The following is a 12,222-nucleotide window of genomic DNA, read 5'->3' on the forward strand; positions in this document are numbered from 1 at the left end:
CTAGAACCATTTACAGTGGGTATTATGCAAACCCATTAAATATTTTTTTCTGGCTCTAGTAAATAGCATGACTTCAAGTTGCTTTACCAGCAAAATACTTACTTCATACGCTGCCTCAAATACTTGTGAAACCAACCACAAGCCTTTCCATTCTAACTATTTTGTGAGGAAAGAATCACCCAAAAGATCGACAGACCATCTAACGAACTCATTTGTATCCAGTAGCTGAAAGTGCTGCGACTCACTCCAAATCTAGATCAGATTTAAGGCAGTGACTTTTTGATAACCAAAGATTCCAGAACTTTTGCTAAGCATAGTAATAATTTTAAATCACCAAAACAAGTGCAACTGCTGCCCATTAAATATATGCATCGTTATAGCAAGTCTTAATTTATCCCATCCAGTTGAACTACTGGCATCAATGACTTGTAAAGCTTGTAGTACATTAGGAGAAAGGGGTGAAGGAAAACAAGTTTGTACACACTCAAGAGAAGACACAATGTGAATTAATTTCAATGCCCAGCAGCAGCAAAATATTTATTGAAGACCAATCACATTCTGTTCAGAAATCAAACAGCCACCATACATTACTATGGAAGTCATTAGTTAGGACAAACTTACATAATGGTAATTAAACATTAAAACACCTGCGGCTTATAGTCCAGTGAGGTATAAATATGTACACATCATTCAATTTAGCTGCTGCAGCTTATAGTCCGAAAATTACGTAGTCAACACATCTGCATTTTCATATGGTCCACTGGTTTGGGCCTTGGAGTCGTTGCTTGGTTCTTGTCCTGATTAAGAAAAAAAAAACATTAGGCTTTACCAAACATGAATTAAGATTCCTTCAGTCTTCTGGTCATATCTATTGATGTTGCATCAAGCCTCAGGTTACCATAAGTAAGTAAGTATTTATAAAGCACCTTTCATACATGTCATGTAGCTCAAAGTGCTGTACACAAACAGACGATAAACATAGACGATAAAAGCAATAAAGTCAGTGATCAGTTAAGATCAATGTTTAAAAAATAACGTAAAAATGAACAGTCATTTGCTGACCAGTTTGGGAGAACAGGTCCGCACAGACATGTCCGTTCAGTAGCAACCGGAAGTAGGAAATGCACTAAACCAATGCACTTGTACAGTAGGTAGCAATGTTAGCTCTAAGCTCTTATAACGTTAGTGTAGTTACGTTTTTATTAGTGGTCAGACCATAGGGCTTATCCAAGCCCCATGGATCCATCAGTGGTCACGTATTGTATGCATATGTACCCGTTCCCTCATCTAAAGAGTTGGGTCCATAAGGCTTATCCAAGCCCTACGGATCCATCAGTGGTCGCGTATTGTGTGCGTATGTACCCGTTCCCTCATCTAAAGAGTTGGGTCCACAAGGCTTATCCAAGCCTCATGGATCCATCAGGCTTTTCCAAGCCATAGCGTCTTTGTGTTACGTCTCATAACGTTATCCAGTCCACACCAATATTCAGACTGGGATAACTTTTATCATCCCTGGCGACAGACTTAATTTCCAAAAGAGAAACTAAGGACATTTGTGTGAAACTAACCTGTGTTAATGACTCCGGACCATGCGTCCCATTCTTCCATCTCCTGGATCTGTACACATAAAAACACATTCGATTTATTAAACACTTTCGAGTTGCATCAATGGAATTATGCTGCCTTCAATAATTTCATAGTAGGAAAAATCAAAACGGCACATCAACTCGGGAGTTCCTAGTCACAAACAGCTATGATTTCTGAACCCAGTTCAGTCAAGCACATTCTGGTCAGATCATTGAGTTGCATCAAGCCTCAGGTTACCATAAGTCCACACCAATATTCAGACAGGGATAACTTTTATCATCACTGGCGACACTCCTTTCCTAAAGAGAAACTAAGGACATTTGTGTGAAACTAACCTGTGTTAATGACTCAGTCAGGACCATGCGTCCCATTCTTCCATCTCCTGGTTATATGCTGGATCTGTACATAAAACACATTTGATTTATTAAAAAAAACACCCCAAGTTGCATTTCAGGAATTATGCTGCCTTCAAATTCTGACTTCCCACTAGGAAAAATCAAAACAGCACATCAACTCGGGAGTTCCTAGTCACAAACAGCTATGATTTCTGAACCCAGTTCAGTCAAGCACATTCTGGTCAGATCATTGAGTTGCATCAAGCCTCAGGTTACCATAAGTCCACACCAATATTCAGACAGGGATAACTTTTATCATCACTAGCGACACTCCTTTCCTAAAGAGAAACTAAGGACATTTGTGTGAAACTAACCTGTGTTAATGATCAGTCAGGACCATGCGTCCCATTCTTCCATCTCCTGGTTATATGCTGGATCTGTACATAAAACACATTTGATTTATTAAAAAAAACACCCCAAGTTGCATTTCAGGAATTATGCTGCCTTCAAATTCTGACTTCCCACTAGGAAAAATCAAAACAGCACATCAACTCGGGAGTTCCTAGTCACAAACAGCTATGATTTCTGAACCCAGTTCAGTCAAGCACATTCTGGTCAGATCATTGAGTTGCATCAAGCCTCAGGTTACCATAAGTCCACACCAATATTCAGACAGGGATAACTTTTATCATCACTGGCGACACTCCTTTCCTAAAGAGAAACTAAGGACATTTGTGTGAAACTAACCTGTGTTAATGACTCAGTCAGGACCATGCGTCCCATTCTTCCATCTCCTGGTTATATGCTGGATCTGTACATAAAACACATTTGATTTATTAAAAAAAACACCCCAAGTTGCATTTCAGGAATTATGCTGCCTTCAAATTCTGACTTCCCACTAGGAAAAATCAAAACAGCACATCAACTCGGGAGTTCCTAGTCACAAACAGCTATGATTTCTGAACCCAGTTCAGTCAAGCACATTCTGGTCAGATCATTGAGTTGCATCAAGCCTCAGGTTACCATAAGTCCACACCAATATTCAGACAGGGATAACTTTTATCATCACTGGCGACACTCCTTTCCTAAAGAGAAACTAAGGACATTTGTGTGAAACTAACCTGTGTTAATGACTCAGTCAGGACCATGCGTCCCATTCTTCCATCTCCTGGTTATATGCTGGATCTGTACATAAAACACATTTGATTTATTAAAAAAAACACCCAAGTTGCATTTCAGGAATTAAGCTGCCTTCAAATTCTGACTTCCCACTAGGAAAAATCAAAACAGCACATCAACTCGGGAGTTCCTAGTCACAAACAGCTATGATTTCTGAACCCAGTTCAAGCCTCAGCGTAATTTCAACATAGCCACTCGCATCCATTAGCCGTTTTAAGAGTACATTTGCAAGTATATTAACTATAAGTCACTGTAAAAACCCATCTTTGCAAGTTGTTGGTTTAGCATCGATGTTTCCCCACTTCCAACCTCGGACCATAAAACGAAATATTCCTTGATATACATCTATACTAACATGCACTCGGCTGTAGCATCCAAGTTCAAACAAACATTGTTACTTAGACTGGACGTCTCAGAGGAGGTTTGCATCGTCAGTTATCGCATCAGACGGCACTTCCAGGTCTCATCATTGAACCCACAGCAATTTCAAGAAGTCACCCCAAAGTACTTACCATTCAACAGGCGTCATCACATTATCCAGTAGAGGGAAGTGGTAGTCTAGGGAACCTGCAACAAAACCAGGTATAACGTTGAAGTCAAGATTCTCAGCCATGACTCTGTTCAGAATAAGAGTCTGCAGCAAGTAGGGATGGGTACCGAATTCGGTACTTTTGAGGTACCGAACCGAAACACGTCGGTACTACCGAGTATCGAATCAAGTGAGAAACCAAATTTTTTTTTTTTTTTTTTTACTTTTTCTCTTTTCATGTCAACGTTCACACGCACAATATATGCTTACCTAGGATTTGACTTGATTCAACAACAAAGCAGTCGGAGCAATGACAAGCCGAAAACTGTCAAAATTGTAGTTATTTGAAATTTGGATTTTTTTTTTTACGACCAAGGTAGGTAAATTAAATTTCTTGAGACTAAAGTACAGAAAAAAAAGGTACCGTTGGGTACTGGTATCGATTCACAGGTACCGGTTCAAATGTGAAAGGTACCCATCCCTAGCAGCAAGTCATCAGATACCATTGTACTTCCACAGTTAACATTCAGACAGGGATAACAAACTCATCATTGATTTCGCAGACAGTCGACAAAAGATTGTTAATTAATGTCACTTACATTGCTAGGATGGGTCCTTCCATGCAGCCTCCCATGGGACCACCATCTCTGTGGAACAGAAAACATCAGACACAGAAGCAAACAGGTCCGCTCATGGAATGAACCGCATGTCTCAGTTACAAGTGTGTTCTCACAGTCATTCAAACAAGGTAGATAGTTGTAAAGGTTGCATCACAGACAGCACAAGGTTAAAAAAAAAAAAAAGACACATGTAGGGCCAGGCACAAAATATGAATATGGCCCTTGTTCCTCTTGGGTTTTAAAGACTTTATTCACCTCGTCATAGGGAGGGGGGGATACCGTCAAACACCTTCAGTCTCTCCAGGGCGCGTGAATACTTCCCACAAGCCAGTTGTCCTTCCACGTTCGGTTTGCGGCCACTGACGCTTCTCTCAGCGCCCAATCGCGTTACTCCTAACAATCGCGCCTAGCTTTCAGTTCCACAGCCCAAGTCCTTCAGTCCAACAACATGGTCCTTGTACACCTTTCTGAACAATCTGGCATAGAACACTAATTTAGTTGGTGGAATTGTAACTGCATAAAATTCCAATTCAATGAACATAGATATGAATATTTTGGCAGTACTGTAGTTTATAATTAAACGTCTACCTTTGCACATAGTTCATGTCTGGGCAGATCTCTATTGGCTGCAGCATAGACATAGTTGTCTCCTTGTTGGATTTTGATATTGTGCTTTAGCACAGCCAAAGCAGAAGGAGGCGTGTGGCCAATCGCAAATAACCTCATCAATGTGTCTATGGCCCTTTGTCCAACATCTCTATAGCGGATGGCATCTGCAACATGGAGATTATGATTGTGCCTATGTAACAGAGGCAACTCGCCCCTGCCACGAATTCGACCATGCCTTGAGTGGGAGTCGAACCCCAGGCGTCCGCACTGCGGGCGACATCACAAACCGTTGCGCCGTGAAAGGAATTCCCTTCTAAGCGCTGAGTTTGGATGCCTCTGGGGAGTGAGTTTTACACCCGTTACACTCACCCCCCCTAAACTCACACCACCCAAGGCACCCGGGGCACGGCACCAGTGTAACAGAGGCAACTCGCCCCTGCCACGAATTCGACCATGCCTTGAGTGGGAGTCGAACCCCAGGCGTCCGCACTGCGGGCGACATCACAAACCGCTGCGCCAAGAAAGGAATTCCCTCCTAAGCGCTCAGTTTGGATGCCTCTGGGGAGTGAGTTTTACACCCGTTACACCTATTCACAATGCGAACTTGCAATCACGTTAATATAGAGATGAAAATACAATAAGTTATTTCGATTGATATGAATAGCTAGTTACGTTAATATAGAGAGATGAATGTTATTTCGATTGATATGAATAGCTAGTTACGTTAATATAGACTATAGAGAGATGAAAACAATACGTTATTTATATTGATGCAATGTTGTCGGACTGAAGGACTTGGGCTGTGGAACTGAAAGCTAGGGGCGATTGGGCGCAGAGATAAGAGTCAGTGGCCAATTAGATCGTGCAAACCGAACGCGGAAGGATAACTGGCTTGTGGGAAGTATTCACGCCTCCAGGGCGGCCTGTCCTCGCTTGGTCTTGTGAGGGAGCATACCTGGTTTGTACAGAAGCAAAACAGAAAAAGATTAGGATTCTAAATCACATGTTGGAAAACAAATAGCAATACCATGCATGTTAGTGGTGCGATACGTTCTTTGACCCAAGCACATTATGTCCTGAACTCGACTCAGCAATCAGATCCGTTAGGTTTGTCTCATCAATAGATCAGTTTTTAAAGTGCTCATCACAGTAGAGCACTGGACAAATGTGCTGGGTAACGAATTCTTAATGAATAAATCTTGCAACAAGGTCCAAAAGCCTCATAATATCTAGTATATTTTGATCTTTGTGTAAATTTCCGGCAGACTAGACACCTTTTGGCGTATTGCTACCCAACTACAATAGTCTTCTTCTTATTGAGGTTTTATGGCGACCGCCCACCATTCGTATGGGGCATTACCGCCATCTTCTGGTATCCTTCACCTCCTACAATGTCCATATTCCTTCCCCATCATGTAGTGCTGCTGCTCCTCCTCCTCCTCCCTGACTGAGCCCCTCTGTGAGACACTCCTCGCCTCCCATGGGCTGACTCTGGACTTCTTGGTCATTCACAACCCCCTTCTCCAATTCCCTAACCACTTACCTCGGACAGTCCTCCAGAAGATTCTGCTGGGAGCTCTGAAGTGGTACGGTCCACGAGAAGGATTGGCGTTCCATCCTTTTACGCAGGACAGACGGGTACTTCACTGTTCAGACACATGGACACAAAAGACTACTTAATCAAATTAAAGCTATGCCCAACAGCCAGTAATGTGGAAAAAATAGATTTAGTATGCAATGCTTACGTCTCAGATGGTAGTGCATGTAAAGTATTCTCATGGTCGTTAGACTCGAATAATTTACTGTGGTTAAACATCACTGACGATAAGCAATGCAGCAAAAGTCAACCCGGAGATATTAACATTACTCACGTTTGCTGCGGTAGAAATTGAGAGATGTTGATCCCCTTGCATCTCACCATGACAACTTTGTGGCCTGAGGGGAAAACATTTGTTCTGTTCAATAGCCAGTCTCAGGTAGTAGTCATGTCATCAAAAGGAGATGCTAGCACTTCACAATGCTCAAAATGCTTGGTTTTCTATTGTCAAGCGGTAGAGGATGTATTTTCCCCAAAATTTAGTTTGAACAAACACAATGTAAAAATTACATTTATGTAATCAGAATCCTCGATTTATAAACACTGCCGCCTCCATGACTCCACATAGTCACACCCAAAACATTAACATCTTATCTTCAGGCAAGTTCACGTTTTTTTTTAATGTGGTATTTAAGCTGGTTAAATAGCCTACTACTTCATCTAGAAACACAAAGGACATCTTCTGGAACACGCACAGGAATTTTTACTGCGATTGCGAAATAAATGTAAGGACAAACTGTCCTAAAATTTAACACTTAATTACAAGTTGGATCATTTAAAAATAAACGTCAAAAAGACAATTGCTGTTAACGACAACGTCGGGGACTTGGCTCAGAAATCAGATCCGAAAAGTTTCTCATCAAGAGATGATCAGTTTTGTGATAAAGATGTGCCCAATTTCAAGATGTGCTGAATTTCATAAAAGTCAGTCAAAGCTTACCAAAAGCACGAGCAGTGAACTCCAAGCCCACGTGACTGAACTCAAACTAGAAAGAAACAGACTAAGAAATGACGTAAACTCCATGATAAAAACTGCAAAAAAAAATCATCAATGACAAAACTGAGGAAAACAAAAATAAACCACGTGAACTTGGAAATTACTCAATAATCAACTAGGCTGCAGTAAAAAACTTAAAACCAGGTTCTCAAACATAAACATAAAGACGGACAACACGCTCATCACAGACAAACTGGATGTAGCCAATTACTTAAACACTTTCTTCACAAACATAGCCACAACACTGGTAAACAAACTACCCTCCCACTCAGGGCAGTATGGGGTAGAACACATAGTAGCATACTACAAGAACCTAGGCGTCCACAAAGACGATTTCAAACTGGAAATGGTAACTACAGATGAGGTACTCAATAAACTGAGCGCCCTCCAACCGAACAAGGCCACTGGCCATGACAACATCCCCTCCAAATTCCTCAGAGACTCAGCAGCCGCCATCACCCCAGTCATCACACACATAATAAACCTCTCCATAAAACAGGGACACGTCCCCAAGGACTTCAAAATAGCGAGAGTAACACCCCTGCACAAAAAGGGCAGCAAATTAGACCCAGGCAACTACCGCCTTGTTTCTATCCTTACATCCATCTCGAAAGTCATGGAAAAAATAGTATACGAACAGGTCGAAAAGTACCTTACGGATAAAAATCTAATCTACGAATTCCAATCTGGCTTCAGAACATCCCACTCCACTGACACATGCCTTCTCTATTTGAACGACCACATCAAGCAAGAGGTGGACGCGGGCAAATACTGCGACTGCGGCATGGTCATGCTAGACCTACAAAAGGCCTTCGACACTGTCAATCACACCATTCTGATTGACAAGCTAAAAGCAATTGGTTTTGATAGTTTATCAGTGAGCTGGATACAATCCTACCTGGAGGGGAGAGAACAGATGGTGGAGCTAAACGGTACCCTCAGGGACCGAAACTAAAGCCCGCCGCCCGCCAGGGGCGGTCTGTTTTTACCTTTGGCGCATGACACTTAGAGGGCTGCCCGCCGTGTGGCGTGTAGACGTGTAGTTCATAAGCAGGCCCCTAAAAATATTTGTATGCGAACGGTAAAAATCAATTACGCGCACGCTGTGTGAATACAGATTATAGCCTCTCGTCTTTTTTTTCCTCCGCTGCGAGATCGTTAAAAAACTACAAGTCCCACATTGCACTCAAGCCAACGGTCCAATCACAGTAGAGTGAAGTGACTGGTTTCATGGGAAATAAAGCAAATGACCAATCGGAAGCTCTCATTTTTCTTGTTTACTTCCTGAAACTCCGCGATCAGGGCTCTCGTTTTCCGAGACACCAACTTATTATAGTCTCTCTTACCAATAGCAATAGATTTTAGAACACCTAGATTTATCGATAGCAATAGTAATATAACGTTAATGCAACAAAACGAATGCCTTGCTTTGTTAATCATAACGTTGATGCAGTAGCGTATGTCGGTGTGTTGGCTGTAACGGACATGACAATAACATAACGTGTACACATTAAAATTGCGGTAATCTATTCTAACATTTTCAAATCGATGCAGTTGAATTTCCCCCTTAGGATCGATGCATTGTTACACCCCTACACCAAAGTCACTGGCCCACTGTGTATCTGTGTGTATAATAACTTGGCTAGCGTTATCAACAGCAGAGGTGGGCAATGGGTCCAGCTGCAGCACCGGAGTACAAGCGATGTGATGTAATTGGCAGACTCGACTGTCAATCAATGGTCTACCTGACACGCAAACTCAAACAATGTTTCTGTACTGGAGGTGTGGTTGATTGATTGAAAACTTTATTAACAGATTGCAGAATGGGTACAATACAGTACAGCTCAATACACACAATTGTTAAGGGGATGCAGACCAGAGAAAGACTTTCGTCTTGTTTACATCAGGGTCCCCCATTTCAATTAATCAGGAAAGTGTACAGTAGGAAAGTGTACAGTATTTCAATAGGCAACCCTGAAAGGATTATTTTTCTAGAAGAGCAACACAGCCAAAACAGACAGTGGAGCTGTTTGCAGATAGCAAGCATTTTTACTTATTGCGTGGTGGCGATGTCTCGCAGATAATACAACTACAAGTATTATATAATATATATTTTATTTAAAAAAAAATTGTATATATAAAATATATATTGGCAGGTAAGAAATATGCTTGGCGGGTACTCTTCCCATCTACCCGCCACTGGCCGGTGAGTCAAAAAGTTAATTTCGCTCCCTGGGTACCCTACCCCCCCCCCCACAGTGAACTGTGGTGTTCCACAAGGAAGCATACTAGGACCACTACTGTTCCTAATTTATGCAAATGACATGTCGTCAGCTTGTGACTGCAACTTGTTCCTGTTTGCGGACGACTCAGCCCTGCTGGTCTCTGACAAGAACAAGTTACAGGTTGAAAAAACCCTCAGCTCGGAACTAGGCAAAATCTGCATATGGCTCGCCGACAACAAACTATCATTACACATGGGCAAAACAGTCCATTCTCTTCGGTTCAAATAACAAACTCAGCAAAACAGACGGCTTCTCAGTTACAGTGGGTGACAATATTGTCACAAGGAAAGATGAAATTACCTACCTGGGTTCCATCCTAGAGGCTAATCTTTCCTGTGACAAAATGGCATCCAATGTAATAAAAAAAGTCAATCAACGAACTCGATTCTTGTACCGGATCTCCTCCCTGGTAAACAAGAATACCCTGAAGACTCTGGCAGGAGCACTCATTCAAGGGTACTACGACTATGCTTGCACCTCATGGTACCAAAGCACCTCAAAGGCACTAAAAACCAAATTACAAACATCTCAAAACAAACTAGTCAGACTACTGCTTGACCTGACTCCTAGAACCCACCTCACCCCTGCACACTTTGCCAACCTAGGATGGCTTAGAGTAGACGACAGAGTACAGCAACTTGCAATGGGCCTGGTCTACAAGATACACTACACGACCAAGGTACCCATGTACATGTCAAAATACTTCCCAAAGGTCAGTGAATACCACGATCACAACACCAGAGGGAGCTCCACAAATCATGTAAAACCCAGATTCGGCTCAAACAAGGGACTAAACACGTTTCGCAATTATGCCACAACAATGTGGAACGCCCTACCCAAAGCTGTAAAGGAATGTAAATCACTACCCACCTTCAAAAACACCCTCAAAGAACACCTACGGGAGACTGCAATTCAAAACTGGCCCCTACAAATGTCCTAACCCAGTTGTACAATAAAGACCAAACATGGCTTTGTCAGTATTCCAATGTACACCCAACCCCACCTACCCAACCTCCTCCAATGTACAGTTTCCATGTCAAATGTATGTCAGTATTCCAATGTACAGTGTCCCCCCCCCTACCCAACCCCCCCCCCCCCCCCCACCTCCAATGTACAGCCCCACCCCACCTACCCAACCTCCCCCAATGCACAGTTTCTATGTCAAATGTATATACTCTTCTTCTGGATTTTTTTTAGTATCACAAACAGTACTGTATTTGAAAATCTGGTATGTCATAAATGTATAGATGTAGCAGTACTGTCTATCTGTATGTCATGTGTGTCATGATGAATTGAAAATGGGGGACCCTGATGGAAACAAGACGAAAGTCTCTCAGGTCTGCATCCTCTTAACAATTGTATGTATTGAGCTGTACTGTACTGTACCCATTCTGCAATCTGTTAATAAACTTTTCAATCAATCAATGTCATCAGCACTAAGCAAGGGGCAGCCGTTATGAAACCATTTGTGTCCGTTTAACTTTCTGTCTAAGTGCATCATGTCTATGGCTTGGGGGGAAACATGCACTTATAATAGTGAAATGCCATGTTGGCCTCAATTTTTCAAAACAAATATAAAAGGTTATGAAATGAACAAGAATGTGATAAAAACGCACACATTTGATCGTAGAAAGTTTGTTTCCCCAATACCGAGATGGCGGCGGTCACGTGACGTCAGAGTGTCTCCGAGAATGTGATCAACTCAAGCATGGCAAGTAATGACCTAACGTGGACTGCATTTGTATAATACAAACGGTTACAACTTCAACCTGTCGTGAATGCTCAAGCTAAACATATCGTCCACGAATCACTCGACTCGAGTAACTTCTGCAAAAACTGCATAATGCACGTGTTGTGCTGTAGAACTCGAGTTAGCTGCTATGCTAGCTAACGTTAGCTGTAAAGCCACGGCCTGGTTAACGTTGATATAATATTACTCACATCAGGAAATGCTCGTTCACGTCGGTGGATGGTCTGTAGTACTTGAGCCAATGTTTCGACATGAACACATGGTTAAATGTAGCATACAGACAGTGGGGTTGGATAACATAAGTTTCTTGTTAGCTGAAGACAAACTATCTACGAGGCGCCTCTGCAGCTTGCTGAGAGAGAGTCGAAGTCGAGACAGGAGGAGCTCACGTTGAGGTATTTATACGACTGTGCTGCGTCATCATACCCACGTGACTAGCTGCTGACCAGTGGTCGACGGCAATGCACCGAATGAATGAATGAATGAAAACTTTATTTAACAGATTGAAGAATCGGTACCATACAGTACGGCTCAATACACACAATTGTTAAGGGGATGCAGACCAGAGAAAGACGTTTGTCTTGTTTATATCAGGGTCCCCCATTTTCAATTCATACACAACATACATGACATCATGACATTTATGGCATAGCCATAGGGACATGACATACAGATACTGATACAGGTATATAGTACTGTTACATTTGTGACATACATTTGTGACATATATGATA

The 12,222-nt window shown here is 42.1% G+C and overlaps 1 long non-coding RNA gene across 1 annotated transcript; it reads right to left on the reverse strand.

The window, feature by feature from the left end:
- Positions 1-551: 551 nt before the first annotated feature.
- On the reverse strand, positions 552-11,829 carry LOC311240835. The gene is made up of 10 exons (XR_014620500.1): positions 11,680-11,829; positions 6,731-6,794; positions 6,403-6,505; positions 4,506-5,814; positions 4,230-4,277; positions 3,614-3,668; positions 3,044-3,107; positions 1,923-1,986; positions 1,569-1,617; positions 552-797 (listed from the first exon to the last, which is right to left on the reverse strand). It is a non-coding gene; the product is annotated as an uncharacterized lncRNA (long non-coding RNA).
- Between the last annotated feature and the right edge of the window lie 393 nt (positions 11,830-12,222).

Source organism: Notolepis coatsorum, assembly GCF_963971535.1.
Source record: "Notolepis coatsorum genome assembly, chromosome: 14".
Taxonomy (NCBI): domain Eukaryota; kingdom Metazoa; phylum Chordata; class Actinopteri; order Aulopiformes; family Paralepididae; genus Notolepis; species Notolepis coatsorum.